Below are 15997 nucleotides of genomic sequence, written 5' to 3' on the forward strand. Positions count from 1 at the left end.
TAAGTCAGTAGGCAAGATAAAGAATAAATTCTGCTTTGCTCATCTCTAGACATAATTATTATCTTCATCTCTTGACATAAGAGGTCATAGTTATTCATTAAAACTGTTATTTATCTCAATTATATAGCAGTAAGAATTTCTTATAATGCCTCATTAAATGTCTGCACATCTTGGGCAATACTCAAGGTTTGACCTAAAAGTTAATCTAAAATATCAACCAAAACAGTGTCTACTACAGCCATGAAATGTTGGCTGATAATTTTATCTTTCAGGAATCTGATGTTTAGGTCCCTGTACCATCTTATATTTGGTTTTAATTTTGTGATTTAAAGAGATCCAGTAGACCTCCTCCATGGTAACTATATTTCTGCTGTGCTAAAAGGCAGAACGAGATTCTACCACAGACAAACACAAATGCCAGTGCTTACTGTGTCATAAAAACATTCCAGGACTGGATACCAGGCATTTTCTTTAATTTAATTAAAGCAATACAATTTTTCTCATTCACAAGCAATCTGATTTTTTTCAGCCTACCTACTAATATATTTTTCAAACTCTATCAGTGCCACTAAATATTTTCAAGCTTTTTTTTTTTTTTTTTTCAGATGAGGAAAATCAATTACTACCAGCTTGCCAAGCACATGATTCTGTAAGTACCATTTCATGAGCACTGAAGAAAGACCATGAGGTTCAGAACGTTGGAGCTAACTTCTTGCTTGCTCTTTTCTGCATCTTCACTTTCATGCCTCAGAGAAGGATGTTGTATTAGAGCTCTAACATTAAAGTTTGCTCCATTCATTTTGGATATAATGGTTCTAGGAAGTACACCATAAGTTTGGAGGGCTTAAGTGAGACCTCAGGCCTTGAACTAACCATAAACACAGCGATCTAGTGCTTCAGAACTGCATCTGTACAAATATTGCAAAAGTCCTTGTAAGTGTTGATAGAAATAGAAAAGTTTGCTTCTGAATCAGGCAAAAGATGTTGCCAAGAAAAATACATGGCATTGAATATATACAAATGTGAGTGCATATAAGCATATTTTTATATGACCATCTTCAAAAGCTTAGAAAGTGTTTCTCATATTAAGTTTTCTAGTGGTTTGACTGCAACATATCCACCTCATATTACAAAGGGACACACCATTGCACTACTGCCACATTAGACAGCACAATGGCTCGGAGAAGCAAACTGAGCAATTCACCCTGAGCTTGTTTATGAACTAACCATGGTTATAAGTCCATGCAACTAATCTAGTATTTGTTGCATTACTACTGATTTGCTCAAGGGTGAGTAACTCTAGAGTCCTGTCCACGTGCCTGGAAGATTGACACACACAAATAATGCCATGGACCACATGACAAAGTGAATTCAGAATTCCTTGTAGTGTTCAGCATCACAGTTCTACAGATGTTGACCCTGAGTAGCTGCAAAGAAGCTGATCAACCCTTTAATTATGGTTAACAAACCAGAGGCAGATGGGTGACCGTACAAGTGATATAAACATTCAAAATGCCCAGACACACAGAGCTGGTACCATTTGTTCCTTCCAGGAGATGGTAATCAATGCAAATCTATGCATTAGTTATGAGGTGTTTTAATTCCAATAATAAATATTTTGTGATTGATGAATTTTTCCCAGCTGTTGTCTATGTAGCTCTTTAATTAGAGCATGCTGGCAGAGGCTGTTAATTCTTCATTGAGTTGCCAGCTCCATGGCATTCCACTTTCTGCAAGGCAGGGTGACAGTTGTTAGAGGGACTTGGGCAGCTGGTCAGGGGACCTGACATTTGGCAAAGGATCAACGCATTAGATGACAAACCAAATTCCATCAGCTTCCTAAAAATACTAGCAGGCTGACAAACAAAGTACCTTAATTGCTGGTGCTACTGTCTTTGACAGACATTGGCTCTAAAAGCACAGGAATGTTACTGTTGTTCCCAGAGAAGAGGGGTGCCAGCCAACCATAAGTACCAGGAAGGAAACAAAATCAGCTGCCTTTGAAAAAAACTAAACCTGCCAAGAGCTCTGGCATTTGCTTTAAGTATTTGACCTCCTGAATCCGTATGATTCCCTTGCTGGAATACTCCATCAGGGGAAGGGAATCCCTGGCTTAGGTATCATGTGACATATGCCTAACCAGGGCTTTAGAGGTGGAGATTCCCAAATGGGTACACAAAACAGGGGGAGCCTACACTACTCCCTCACTGAAGCCTTCAAGGCCTGACTCAAAGAATGACATTCAGAGGCCAGCAGGATGCTTATTTTCATCCACACTGTGCATCACAAGTGGCAACAGAACTGCCAGTTGTGAACACAGCTCCTGCACCACACATCTGTCCATTAAAAGCTGAGATTTCCAAACTTACTGCACACATGCCAATAGTTTTTAGATGCTGTCAAGCTCAGTAATATATTCACACTGGTCACCAACAGATGAAAGCAACTTACTAACGATTCCCTGAGACAACTGGATATTTAGGATACTGACCTAAAACAGAGTTTGAAAGTTTCCTATTCTTAACCTTGGTTTTGTTTCATAGGGGCTGTTGCAGATTAGATTATTTACAGTACCAAGAGGTTCAGAATTCAGTCATTAAACGGGGTCCCTGGAATCAGTCAAAATTCATGTCACAAGCAAATAAAACCCTTATTGTATTCCAGCTGCAGGGAAAAGTTACCTTCCCAGCAGCATAATCTTTGATACTGAATGACAAGTTGTACTGAATGTACAAATTCATCTATGTGCAATTGCATTCGTGTTGAAAAGTTTATGAAAAATTAAATTATATCTGTTTAATAATAATTCATTTATTATTTTTAACTTCTGGGTATTTAAATCTCAATTTGACACTAGAAGTTTTTGATCTCAACTAACAAACTCAATCTCAATGGCAAAACTCATCCACCAAAGAGCTTCTTCCATTAGAAAAAAAATTCTTATTCCCTTTTTCATCAGTAAACTTTTCAACTCAATTAAAAATGTTCATGATTTATTGCTTAATTATGTCATGCCAATATACAGAAAAAATACCTGTTCAAAAGGTGACTGTTTCAGCACAAGAGATTTAAACCTAATACCAGAACTACCCTCATGGGTGATGGTTCTTTGCATGTGGTAAATGCTTCTACATAATGAATTAAATGAAATACTAGTCTCACCAAATCCTTACCCACCCAAGGTAACTCAGACTTTTTTCCAAGGTAGTGCCATAGTCCCCTTATTTTAAAAGAAAGTAACAAATGAATGCAAATTATATGGTTGTGAGAAGAGGCTTAGAGTCTCTCTCTTCCTCCTTGCCCCACATCCCTAAATCTAAAAACAAGGCAAAGTTTTAACATTCGAGATTATTTTAAAGAAGGTGTTATATCAAAAGTTCTTTTTGTTGCTTAGTGGCTCAGCAGCCTAAAGGCAGCTAAAACAACATTGCTCACTACTTAGTTTCCTATTTATTTCTAACAGAGTTGCAAAAGACAAAATTCATATGATAGGAAGAAAAGTCACGAAAGAGGCTGGCAAAACCTGCAAAAACCAGCAGTGCCAAGTCTTACACCATCCTATTCAGCAGCTCTGCTGGATGGCTTTGCTTGCAGCAATTCAAATTTTTCAAGCAGTGACATGGACCTTACCCTATAATTTGTCATAATACTTTTCTAAACAACAAATGATCCACTTCACAAGGTTTGGAGAGCTTTCCCTGCAGCTCTGTTACCTGGTGAACCCTTCACTGAACTTACCAGAAAGTTGAGAAGACAGACAAGACAATTTTATAACCAAAGAAGACATGGCAAAGCTCTCCCTGGTTTCAACAATAGTAGAATTCTCACACAAAGCCATTTAGCATTTCATACCTGAGTATGAGTTGTACATGAAAGCAGAGCCTGACCATATAAACAGTTATTCCAGAAGTTTAATGTCTGCTTGCTATACTTTGTCTGCATACTTCATGTTTTTATTTATCTCAACAGCTGAGAAAAAAAGGAAAATACGAGGAGAGAACAGAGCTGGAAGGAAAAAAAATAAAGAATAAAACCCCACAGAAGGGAAATGAAGGGGCCCCATTTACTTGCTGTCCGTTGATCCCCAAGAGGCAGCAGAAACCAGTTTCCTGGGCACTAATATAATAATATAAAGCATAACAAAGGAAACCTGTGAGTTGTGTTGCATGTGCTTCACAGTTTTTCAATTAAGATCAGAGGCTACTTAGAGTTCATTTTCCTGACTCCCGTGTTGTCCTACATATCAGTATCTTCAGAATATAATCAGTTGTACTTAATTGTTTTGCACTTTCTCCTATATAAACTAAGAGGTTATACAATCCTGATTTTCTGAAATTACTTAGTAGATGTTATGCCATACTTAAATTGAGCCTTAATACCAAAGAAATCACCACTTAAGAACATGAAACTAAAAATCTATACTAGATAAGCAATTCCAAACATCAGAACACTTCATACTACCTCTGCAGCTCTTCACTGCCTCCATAAACACAGGTTTTGAAACTCCCACTGTAAGTCATAGGGTGATGATTATTCAGTAGATTTTGAGACAAGATCTCCCATGTCCTCTCACCTTTTAAGTCTACCTGCCTTTTAAGTCTCATCACCTCTCCAGAAACAATTGTTTTTATCAGAACTCCAAATTTTCTGCATAAACTGCTAAGTGGGTGAATGTAAAGTTTTTCTAGTAATCACTGATGTATGAGTGTCTTGATGTTCTATTTTTCCAGTTAAAGCAGCGTGTAGCGTTTTCAATAGTGCCAGCTCTCAAACAAGCCCCACTCCCCAGAGATCGAGTTACTGCTGTATGCCACCAGCCCCAGGACAGCCTGGGGACCAGCACCTGCCCACATCCCCTTCTTATTCCACAGGCCATCGCCCCTCACCTTGCCTGGGCTGGAGCTTTGAGCAGCAGAGACATCAGTTTTCCCCAGGATAGGATTTCTCATGCCAGTTAGGATCATTTTGTCACCCTGCTCAATAGCATAAGCCAGAATCGTGTTACTTGCCACATATTGATCAAATTGTACATCATTCCTCATATCTCCTTATTTCATACCCTCGCTACTCACCTAAGACAAAGCTCGTGCTGATGAAAAAAGAGAAGGACAAAAAACCAAGTATGCTACCTAACACTACATCTAACAGAATGGTTAGGTCTTGTAATCAGCTTCACAAATAAGGAGAGGGATAACGCATGCAGAAGTCACTCTTGGGTTTTCTGTGTCTATCAAGAAATAAAATCAAGGTCCCAATATTTTAATTTTTAATGCAGTCAGGGCTTTCACTACCCAGTAGCTTTGTCTCCATTGAAATGTGAAATTTCTCCTCACAAAGCACAGGATTAGAGCACTGCATAAAATTTGCAGAGAACTTCAGGGGAAAAAAAAAACAAAACAGAACAAGAACAAAAAAAGCAAACCAACAGAAAAAGCCACTGTTCTTGCACTTCTCCTGTAACACACCAGGGACTGAAGGCAGAATTTTAGCAAGTCTTTGCACAGTAGCCATTGAAAAGCAGAGCTGAAGCCAGCTTTGGTGCTCTGACCTGGCCTTTTTCTTTTTCCTCCTCATTTCTAGCAGAACTATCCAGCTTTTGCTGTTTCCCAACACAATCCAGCATATTTTTTAGGCAGGCTCACATGATAGAAGATGTTCATCCATCTCAGAGTCCAGACAGCCAGGTTTTCAGAGGAAGTCCCATGGGACTATCAGGACAGCTGTTCCCTCAAGAAGTACCCTTCTGTTTTCAGTTTCCTTCCCTCTTTCAGAGTCAGACAGGAAATATCTAATAACAATCCCAAATTCTGAAGTCCCAAAGGAATGTAAAACAGCCTCTAAGGCACATTTATTAAGAATCAGAGCTAAACACCCACAGATCCAGAAACACCCTAATAACATTTGTGAGAAAATGAATTTCAGACTTAAACACAGGGTTTTTTGTACTAGCACAAGATTAAGGAAAAAACTTTAATAAAAGCAATTACTTTTCAAATACCAAACAACAAAAATTCAGGCCAAAAACAAAGCACGAGTTCATCCATTGGGATTTAAGCACACCAAGACACCATGCGGAATCACAATTCATATTTTTAACACCTTGAGATTTACTCTAATCTTCAATTCTGGACAGAAAGGGTGAGAGAAATTCTTTTCAGTCGTACTTGTGAAAGACTCCACAGATTTCAAGTGACTTCCGCATGCACAACGCAGCCCTTTCTCCACTGAGCCAAGAACCTGCTCCAGTTTCTATGGTAGGTATCACTCCCTTACCTAGCATGGAACTTTGGTGCTCTGACAAGCAGTGCTTAACACAGACTGGATAACCACTTTGGCCCTAGATGCCTTCTTATATTCTCAAAGTTTGGACGAGCCCTTTCTTCCCATGGACATTACTTAAAATTGCTGAGCTTTGTGACAAAATCACCAGTAAACATGTGTAAAGAAAGGCAACAGCAAAGAGACTGTCAGCCTATAAACCTCAATTCCTTTTGGTTCAATGGAGTTGCTTCATCCTTAAAACAGTGCAAGTGAAAACTGAATTTACTGCTCTAAAATTATCATTAAGTGGCCATTCCTATTATTCTCTATTTTCTTCAGAATAAAGCAGTATTATTATTTTGCATTGTTTCAATACACAAGTGTTCTTTCTATAGCCAAAATATTTTTTATCTGAGAAACCATTATTATAATTTTTGCTTAATTGAGTTTTTCAATCTCTAGCTTCTAACATTATCTAAAGTTACCTAAAAAACAAAAAGCTATTGGATTTTCCTGGTGGAATACAGAAACATTCTACTGAAAAAATGATGACAGCATTTAAAGATGTCATAGTAAAAAGGAAAAAAGGAACATAGAAACAAGTCAGCAAGAAAGAAAAAAGCAACAGTTATGTCTCACAATTCTCTATTATAATAGAACCTCAGTTCTAACCCCTAACAAGTGGGGATTACATGCTGCACAAACTGGCAAAGTGACACCCAAACATTCACCATGTAACAGAAAAACATTAACATACTGGCTTTCATGCACATAATATCAAAGACTTCAAAAAAAAAAAGTTGGTATTCTGCTGGAAGGAAGTGATAACTCAAAAGATACAAATAAAAAATTATTTTATTTAATATAAAGAGTTTATGTAGGTTTATTAATAAAGAAAGGAGAAATAAGCAATCAGAGCAATTTATACAAACACCTATGCTCACATGCATGTATACAGCCTTCTTTTAATACCTTTTTTTTTTTCATCACTTCCCCCCCACCAGCCCCTCCTTGTTATATGTGGTCTGAACTGTATACTTTCACCCTTGCCATGTAAGATACCAAGGCCACAAGCCAAATTCCACTCTCCGTTACAAAGATTCAACCTTTAAGGTCAGGAGATTCGTACCAGTGTAAACCAATACTAGATTTTGGCTGCCCTTATAGACCTGATTTTGGCAGGTGGACAGAACATGATTGGAAAGTTGTATTTATTTACCTCAGGAAACTGGAATTCACATCCGTCTTAAAAGAGATTTGAAAGAAGTTTTATGGCCCAAAAAGATAATCTCTAACAGAATTCCCCACAGCATAGAGTCACTATAAAGGAAAGTTCTTGCACAATTCATTTTTATGCCCTTAACTCTTGTTTAGAAGAGGTCCAGAAACAAACAAGCAGGATACTGCAAAGCAGAGGCAAGGTGTAATTGTAGCGAAGGCACAGGGGTAGGACCTGGAGCCAGCACTTCTTATTGTCAGCCTGGCTGCTTGTGAAGGGTTGCTATTCCCCTGTGGCTTCTGAGCACTGAATTACAGACACAATGGCAGGGAAAGGGAAGGGAGGTAAAAATAAAGTGCCCTTTGAGAATTTTTAATAAGCCTAACAAAGAAATCATGCAACTTGGGAAGATGTAAATCACTTCTGAGCTGAAAAGCTTGTTATTTATGCAATATAGACAGCTCTTTCAAAATTGCCATGGAAGTCATTAGGAATACAGTTTTTAATTCAGCAACAAATGCAATATATGATGTATATAAATAAAACGTATAAAATTGGAGTGAAGACAGATTTTCAATGTCAACACACCATTAAATTGCAAGTAACAGTCAAGCTCTATATTATCATTAGAAGGTGGGCTGCTTCTTCAAATTAATACTCCTGGGAAAGGAAATAACACATATTCAAAAAGAAGCTGCTGGCCAGTGCACCCTAACGGGCTTAAGATCAACCAAGGGAGGATCACTGCATTGAGGCAGAGTTACAGCAGAAACATAACATTACTTCACCAAAATTTAACACTTGGTAGCCCTACAAAAAAATGGATATACGAGGCAGAAGAAGAAATAAGCCTGTATTTTAGGGAACAAGCAGCAGAGCAGAGAACAAGACCTGCAGGACAGCAACACTGTAAATGTGGCTAAGAGGAATGTGTGGAATTAACATGAGCAATTCAAAGCTTTGCTTTAAGATGCAATTGGCAGATATGCCATCCATGCCTACAGAAGTTCAGTGTTCGGACTCATTTAAATAAAGAGCTAATTAGTAGTACTGGGATGGTGACTGTCATCCACTAAGAGAAGCATTGAGATTCAACGTCTAAGTCAAAAGATTCATGTGGATTATGCAGATTCAATTCTATTGAGAAGGATGGTGTGAAGTTATTTAAAGGAATTTCTGTAAGACACCTCCTTCACACCGTGGATAAGTTCTGGACGCAGATTTGCTTGGCAAGGTTTTGCACCAAGTCAGAGTCATTTAGTTTCTCAGCATCAGGGAACCTTGGTGCACTAAGAGCTGTTTCAACAAGTGATCACAATGGAGCTTTTGAGTTTACTTCCATAACATTTAGGAAGCTCCTATAGCTTCAAGCCACGCAGCTTACTAGACCCAGGCAAACAAGAACACTTGACAGCAGAGCCAAGCCAAAGAGCTTAGCTGGAATCAACAAGCTATTAGAGCTGACTATACACATTTGAAAAAAATATTACATAAAGTGATATGTATCTAAGGTCACTGTGGGAGCCAGGAAGCAGTGCCAAGACATTTTTGCAGGCTTTTCCCTTCCTTGGCTTGTCCTCATTCATGGACAGAGAGCCCAGCCCAAGCCAGGGCTCCATGGAAGCTTGTGCTGGCTTTACCCACCTCTGACGACTGTCAGGTCATGTTGCAGAGTCTCTTATATTTAGATGAACAGGTGGGCAGCCCCATATCCAATTTAATCAAGTTAACACTTTATATTTCTTCATGGTTTCCATACTCTAATTAGCTCACTGTTGCAAACTAGAGGATGGGCTCCTCCAGCCTGTTAGAATTGCAAATGCTATTTCTCTACAAACATTAATATTTTTCTTCTCTTTACAGGGAGAAGTTTCAATGCACAAACTTGAAAGCCCATGACTTTTGTAACATCCCACATGAAGATTTAACAGTGAAAAATGTCCCAAACTCATGTTAAAATTGACCTTTGTATGACAGAGGAGATGAAAGTTTAGCATTACTTTTATAGGGAGAGCTTATGTGTTAATATCATACTAAACAGCGGCATTTTCCCACTTCCTACTGGGAATTTTATGGGATTACAAATAGCTCACAGAATTATACAATGGTTTGGTTTGGAAGGGAACTCAAAGATCAACTAGTTCCAAACCCCTTGCTAATGGATAGGACACTTTGCACTAGACCAAGTTGTTCAAAGCCCCATCCAGCCTGGCCTCCTGAGGCTTCCAGGGATGGGGCACCCACAGCTTCTCTGGGCAACTTGTGCCAGTCTCTACCTTCACAGTAAAGGATTTCTTGCTAATATCTAACCTAAATCTACTCTGTCAGCTTAAGCCCATTAGACCTTGTCCTGTCACTACATGGCCACATGAAAAGTCCCTCTCCGGCCCTCTTGGAAGCCCCTTTAGATACAGGAAGATTCTCTAAGTTCTCCCCAGAGCCTCATCTTCTCCAGGCTAAACAACTTCTACTTTCTCGGCCTGCCTTCATAGGAGAGGTGCTCCAGCCCTCTGAGCAGCTTCCTAGTTCTCCTCTGGACCAGCTCTAACAGGTCCCCATCCTTCTTACCAATCTTCTCCCCCGCAGAGCTGGATGCAGAAGTCCAGGTGGGAGCTCACAAGACAAGAGCAGCAGAATCCTCTCCCTTGATCTGCCAGTCACACACCTTTTGATGAGGCCTAGGATGCTGGTGACCTCCTGGGCTGCACATTGCCAAGTCATCTTGACTTTCTCATCAGTCAACACCCTCAAGTTCTTCCCCTCAGGGCTGCTCTCAAGTCCATGCTCCAGCCAGCCTCTGTTTGTACTTGGGAGTGCCCCAGCCCTGGGCCTTGTTGAATTTCAAGAGATTTTCACAGACCCACCACTCAGGCCTAAGTCCCTCTGGATGGAATCCCACCCTTCTAGTGTGTTGACCTCTAGGAATTTGTGTTCAATCCTTAGAAGCAAAGACACCATGTCCTGCAATGGAGGTCTCAAAGCCTAGGGAGCCCTTTTTGGCCTCCCCACTCCCTGTATCTGGAGATATGCCCTGGAGACTCTCCCCACAACACAGGAAGAATCAGAGTAGCATTCCTCAATATATTATGTCACCAGGATGGCAGAGGCCCAGGACTCTCCACCCCCAGGCAGCCAGCACAACACCTTTCACTAGCAGAGCTCCCCCAACCCACACATCTTTCTTAGAGGTCTGGAGCCAGAGTGCACCGCCAGTGACAGACACTCATCTTACCTGAATGCATGACAACAGACCCACTGGGCAGCTCTGCCTCTCACCCAGGTTTCTCAGGTCCTGGTTTCTGTTAGTGCAGTCCAGCCCTGGGGTAAGTATTTACCTCATCATAATTATTGGAACAGATAAATAGAGAGAAAAATTAAGCTAGAGTAGCCTTGTCAATGAAACCAGCAAGACATCCTACTCCCTTAAGGCACACCAGTTATTTCTTTCTATTTCTAGAGAAAGCAGAACTAGCTTTCTGGTCTTGGGGATTTTTTATGGCACAATCTCAGATTCACCACAGTAAGTCACTTACAAGGGTATCAAAGGTGTACATACCGTGTGGGAATTCCAAAGTCTAACTGATGACTACTAATATTTTCCCTCTGATTTAAAAATCTAAGAGATTTGATCATCATAAAGTGCTGATAGAAAACCACAGGTGACAGTCTCCATTTTCACTCATGTTTTATGATAATTTAAAATAACATAGTGGTAGTAAATGTGTTCACAAAATGACATGATGAGTGGGCAACTCTTCCCATCACCCTGATGACAGGTAGGGTTAATGTCAGCAGTGTAAAGGATAATTAATCTTCCATCAGTGCAGCTGCTTCACATAATTTTACCCTAATAGTGAATATCACATATCTTTGCCAAGTTAATTTAAAGGAGTAGAAACAGAATACTGCATTCAGATGTAGTTTACTATGATCATTTCCACCCTCATTGTAGGGAGTTTTCTAAATTCATGAATTTATAGCTTTCTGGTGCTATTTTGTTCCTACGAATGTCTGAATAAATTTGGTAAATTTACTGCTTCTACTGACAGGCCCCTCCTCTGGACCTTCTAAAAAAAGATACGGCCTTTGGAACTCAGGGTAAAGAATCCAAGTTTTTGTTTGAAGTCTTTGCAGATATTTTTAAAGCAACATCCACATGGCATCCAGCTTGTTCACACAGAGAGACAGGACCTTTGATATCTCCTACTCTTGCTGGAGTATAAAGATGGACAGTAAAATAGCCAGTGAAACTGATTCCTAGCATGCAAATGACCAATCTCTAACTGCTCCCACCATCCAGATGAAACTTTTCCCCTACAGGCAGAAAGGGGTTCCTTTATAAACAGCTCCATGAGAGGCAAAGGCAACTCATCCTCTTTTTTATCATACAGGCATATTGTTTAAGAGAAAACTGTAACAGAAAAGGTAGAATGCTTGGGAAAAAAAAGCCTTTGAGATGGAAAGCTCATAGACCATCCCCAGAGAAGCTGGAAGAAGCTGCAGGGCATCCTTGATTGCTGCTGTTGCTATTTTGCAGAAAGGCACATATGAGACCCCCATGTTCTCTGTGAGATCCACAGAGCATTGGATTCCACTTGGCAGCATATTTCTTTTCTGTTGTACAATTTTGCAAATACTGTGGCTAAAATAAAAAGGAGAAAAATAAACCCTTAGGAATGCAGAGTACAAAAACGTTTAGAAGGATCAAGAGGTGAGGAATATAAGGGAGGCAATCTAACGAGGGTGTAATCTGTGTAGCTCCAGTAGCTCTGCACAGACCTAGAGAAGTAGACAAGAAAGCAAGAAATTATCGTCAAGGAGCCAGAAAGAGAGCAACATGGAAAACTGTATCAAATGCAAAAGTATCACCCACTGGGTGGCCTATATCCAATTTCATGGAAAGCAGCAATCAATCAGCTTTTGACAGCAGCGCTTAATGTTACTGAGCTAAGTGGCAGATTCATAAGCAAAATGAGCTCACTGAGAAAGTGACAAACTCGAACTTTGAAGACATTAATTAAGAACAAATCTGAGAAGCATTTTCAGGGAGAAGGTCATGTTCAAAATTGCAGTTTTGGGCATTGCTCCTGTAGGATTTAACACTGAGCCCATGAAGAATGGTGCAGACTTTAACAAGTTTTTCCATAAGTATAAACAGGTGCTGATGGGTCCAGGTCCCAGAGCAGACCTGAAACCATGCTCCCCGTGTGAGATTACTTCCACAGTTGAATATGAACACAGTCAAAATGCTTGAAAATTCTGCCAAGTTACTCTGCCCAAACATGAAATTTTCACAGCCAAACAGCACAAGATTAGCTAGCACCAGGATGTAAAAATGGCCTGACTGGCTCTGGAGTTCCACAAATAGTTTAACATGCAAGAATAAAGTTTAAAAAAAAAAAAAAAAAATGTATATGCAGGTATACATCTGTTACTGAGAGTGGGAGGTAATGCAAACAAAATGTTTGAACTTACGGAGAGAACTGCCAGATATACAAAGGAGACCAATTAAATGCTTGGAGCATTGCTACTGCAAAATGCCAGACTCAGGAAACTGAAAAACTTCTTAAGGAAATACCTGGGCATGTCATTTGGCCTTCCAGAAGCAATTCACAACAGTAAAAGCAGTTAAATACATCCAAGGGCATGTTAAGACAACAGAGTTTTCCCCCCTCAGTTTTCCAGAACATTTTAACAATTCAGATTTAATTTAGCAAGTCTCTGCTACAGCTAATATTCACAGGAGTATTTTCTAAGCTAATTACTGAAACCCAGGTATTGCCAGAGCTATCAATCTATCTTTTGGGGGTTTTTAAACGCATACTAGATGCTCATTTTTTTCTTCCTCATCAAAGGCCAAGTTTTAATGATTTTCTGATCCAGAAGGTAGCCTTTACATAGAAAAATTGCATTCTTCTACTTAGAAATGCACTCTGATCATTTCTACAACATATAACAAACCTCAGCAAACTTTTGTTCTAGAGCAAAGTTATGTTCTAGGTTGGAAAAAGGGTCTCCTGTTCTCTATTGGTATCTGTAAATAGAGGATTCTGAGACAGAAGCAGGTGAATGACCTTGACTTTCATCACTTACCAGAGGCCAATATCACCTGGCCCTACACATACAGCTGGGGACTTGATCTGGTGTGACTACACAAAGGAGCAGAAGATGTGAGAGGGGCATAAATATGAGTGATGGATATAGGTTATTTTTGCTCAAGTCTCATGGCCAATGTTCACCTAGATTGAGGTGTATCTTTTTTTGCCACATGCAGATTAACCTGGGGAACCCTCGGACCAAGAGATGATTGGGAATTTTGAAGGCAGAGATATGTAGATAAGCACAGTTACCATTATCCTTTTAAATATGATGAAATCTCATTTTTGAGGGGTATAAGTTTATCAATTGTGAAGATGCTTCTTCTGCAGGCACATTGTTGTACACTGATGTTCAGTCACCGGACATTTCTACAATCAGATTCTCTGCTTCTCAGACACACTGGTACTCTGTTGGATACTGCTAATATTTAGATGTCTCCCCTGACAGCAGTATTAGAGCACCTGGCAAACATTAATCACAGCACCCTGTGTAACTGTAAACACATTGCAGTAAGGAAACGAAGCAGAAGCAGCCCTCATCCAAACAGGAAATTCACACTCGAGTGGTAAATTGATCCATGGTATCTCAAATCTTCAGCTAGTTCTCAAACCTTAGATTATACACCTCCTAAGCTCTTGCATAAACCGTGGTATTTTTCAATCTTGGTGAAAATAATTCCTTGTTTAACTTCACACAACAAGGACACTTTACAATGCTTTTGTACATAGAGCAAATGGGCTTTCAGAGAAAAACATGCAAAGCGAAAATTATTTTCTTAAAATTGAAAGCATGACATACTAGGAATACTCCTGAATAATGACAATATGCCACTGTTTCCCTACCAACACACACCACTTTAGTGAAATAAACCCAGAAGTCAAATGTTTTTGTCCAATACCACCAGAACTAGAATATTATGGAAATTTCATTGATCAAGAAAATAGGATGTTGATCAAACAGTTTTGCTCTTCAACTTGATACTGGTAGAACACTTTTATCCAGGGGAAAAAAAAAAAAAAGGTATCTTTCATAACTGTCAGCTTTGGCCCATACATTTAGGGCAGTAAAGAGACTACTCGGTCATTCTAGAAGGAAGCAACATCTGCAGCAACTGAGATTTAGTTTTGTCTGCAGCTGAAAAAACAGGGAGAGTACATACATGAAAAAACAGTGGCAATGATCAGTAATTAAGAAACTAAATACAGTTCACGAAGTAGTTTTTTAAAAATAGGAGAGACAAAGAAAGAAATAAAAGCAATATGAATGAAGAAGAGAAGGCTGTGCACAGTAGTCTGCAATCTCACAGAGGAAGTACACTTGGCCAGACTTGCTGGAATGCACACAGAGTAACATTATTACTTGAAACTGCATATGAGCTACCAGTGTCACCCTATTTGCAAAACAGAAGCCACAAAAATATGAGAATTGCAGCCACACTACAAACACTGCACTTTAGCAGAGCTAGACATAGATGTGCCTGGAGACTCAATAAAAAAATTAATCTAGTAAACAGCAGGGACAAAAATTCCAAGTATTTGTTACATTATTCTTTTGTTAGTAAGGATTCTAGACCAAACAAAACCCAGTATCACAAAGACGGCTCTAGAAAGATATACCTGGCATGGACAGAACAGAATTCACCATGAATCTATGATAACCATGTAAAATAAATCTTGAGGTCACCCACTGCAGGGGTTAAAAAGATATTTAGCCCTTTCTTTCTGCTATTTGTGACACAGGAAAACTCCTTAACTGAGTTGTACCCCAGGTTTCCTACACCTGCTTTCCTACACAGGAAACAAGGGAAGCAGAAATTTTGAGCTTCTTCCTCTTCTACATAAATCAGAAAACATTACAGATAGGGTTCCATCTTACCTTTTGAACTTCAGTTTGAACCTCACATTGATATTGTCAGCCACAGACTGCTTTCTGGTCTTTGTGGAAGCTTACAAATAATCTTTAGTCTTACTACTTACACAGAAAACAACTTCAAGAACCAGGCTGCTGCCTGTAGGGAGCCTAGGATAGGCTATTTTCCACTGTCTTGCTCAAAATGTTGCTGGGTCACCAAGGCAAAAGATCTGGTTTTGCTCCATCTTCAAAGAGATTTCCCAGCACATATCAGAAATAATTTAAGATAATTTTGGAACACAAGGAAAAAAAATCCTGCTTATAGAGGTGTCTGCACACGTGGAATAACTACATTTAACCTTATTTTGTGAAGGTGGAAACCTATGTGCCTAATTTAAACCTTTATTTCACACTTTATAAATACATATCAAGTCCAAGTGGGGATAAATATCACGATACACTCTCACTGTAATTAAAATTAGACTTTACCACTTCAAAATGCATCCTCTCAGATGCATCACATTTGCTTTAACATTCACATGAGAATCCTAGGAGACTTGTTGTGGG

The 15997-nt window shown here is 39.4% G+C and overlaps 1 long non-coding RNA gene across 1 annotated transcript in view; it reads right to left on the bottom strand.

Annotated features, from left to right (window-relative positions):
- The window catches only part of LOC108446385, a 254649-nt gene that overhangs the window by 122871 nt on the left and 115781 nt on the right, over positions 1-15997 (bottom strand). The gene's annotated exons all lie outside the window — the stretch shown is intronic.

This window comes from Corvus brachyrhynchos, unplaced genomic scaffold (genome assembly GCF_000691975.1).
Source record: "Corvus brachyrhynchos isolate BGI_N302 unplaced genomic scaffold, ASM69197v1 scaffold435, whole genome shotgun sequence".
Classification (NCBI taxonomy): Eukaryota; Metazoa; Chordata; class Aves; order Passeriformes; family Corvidae; genus Corvus; species Corvus brachyrhynchos.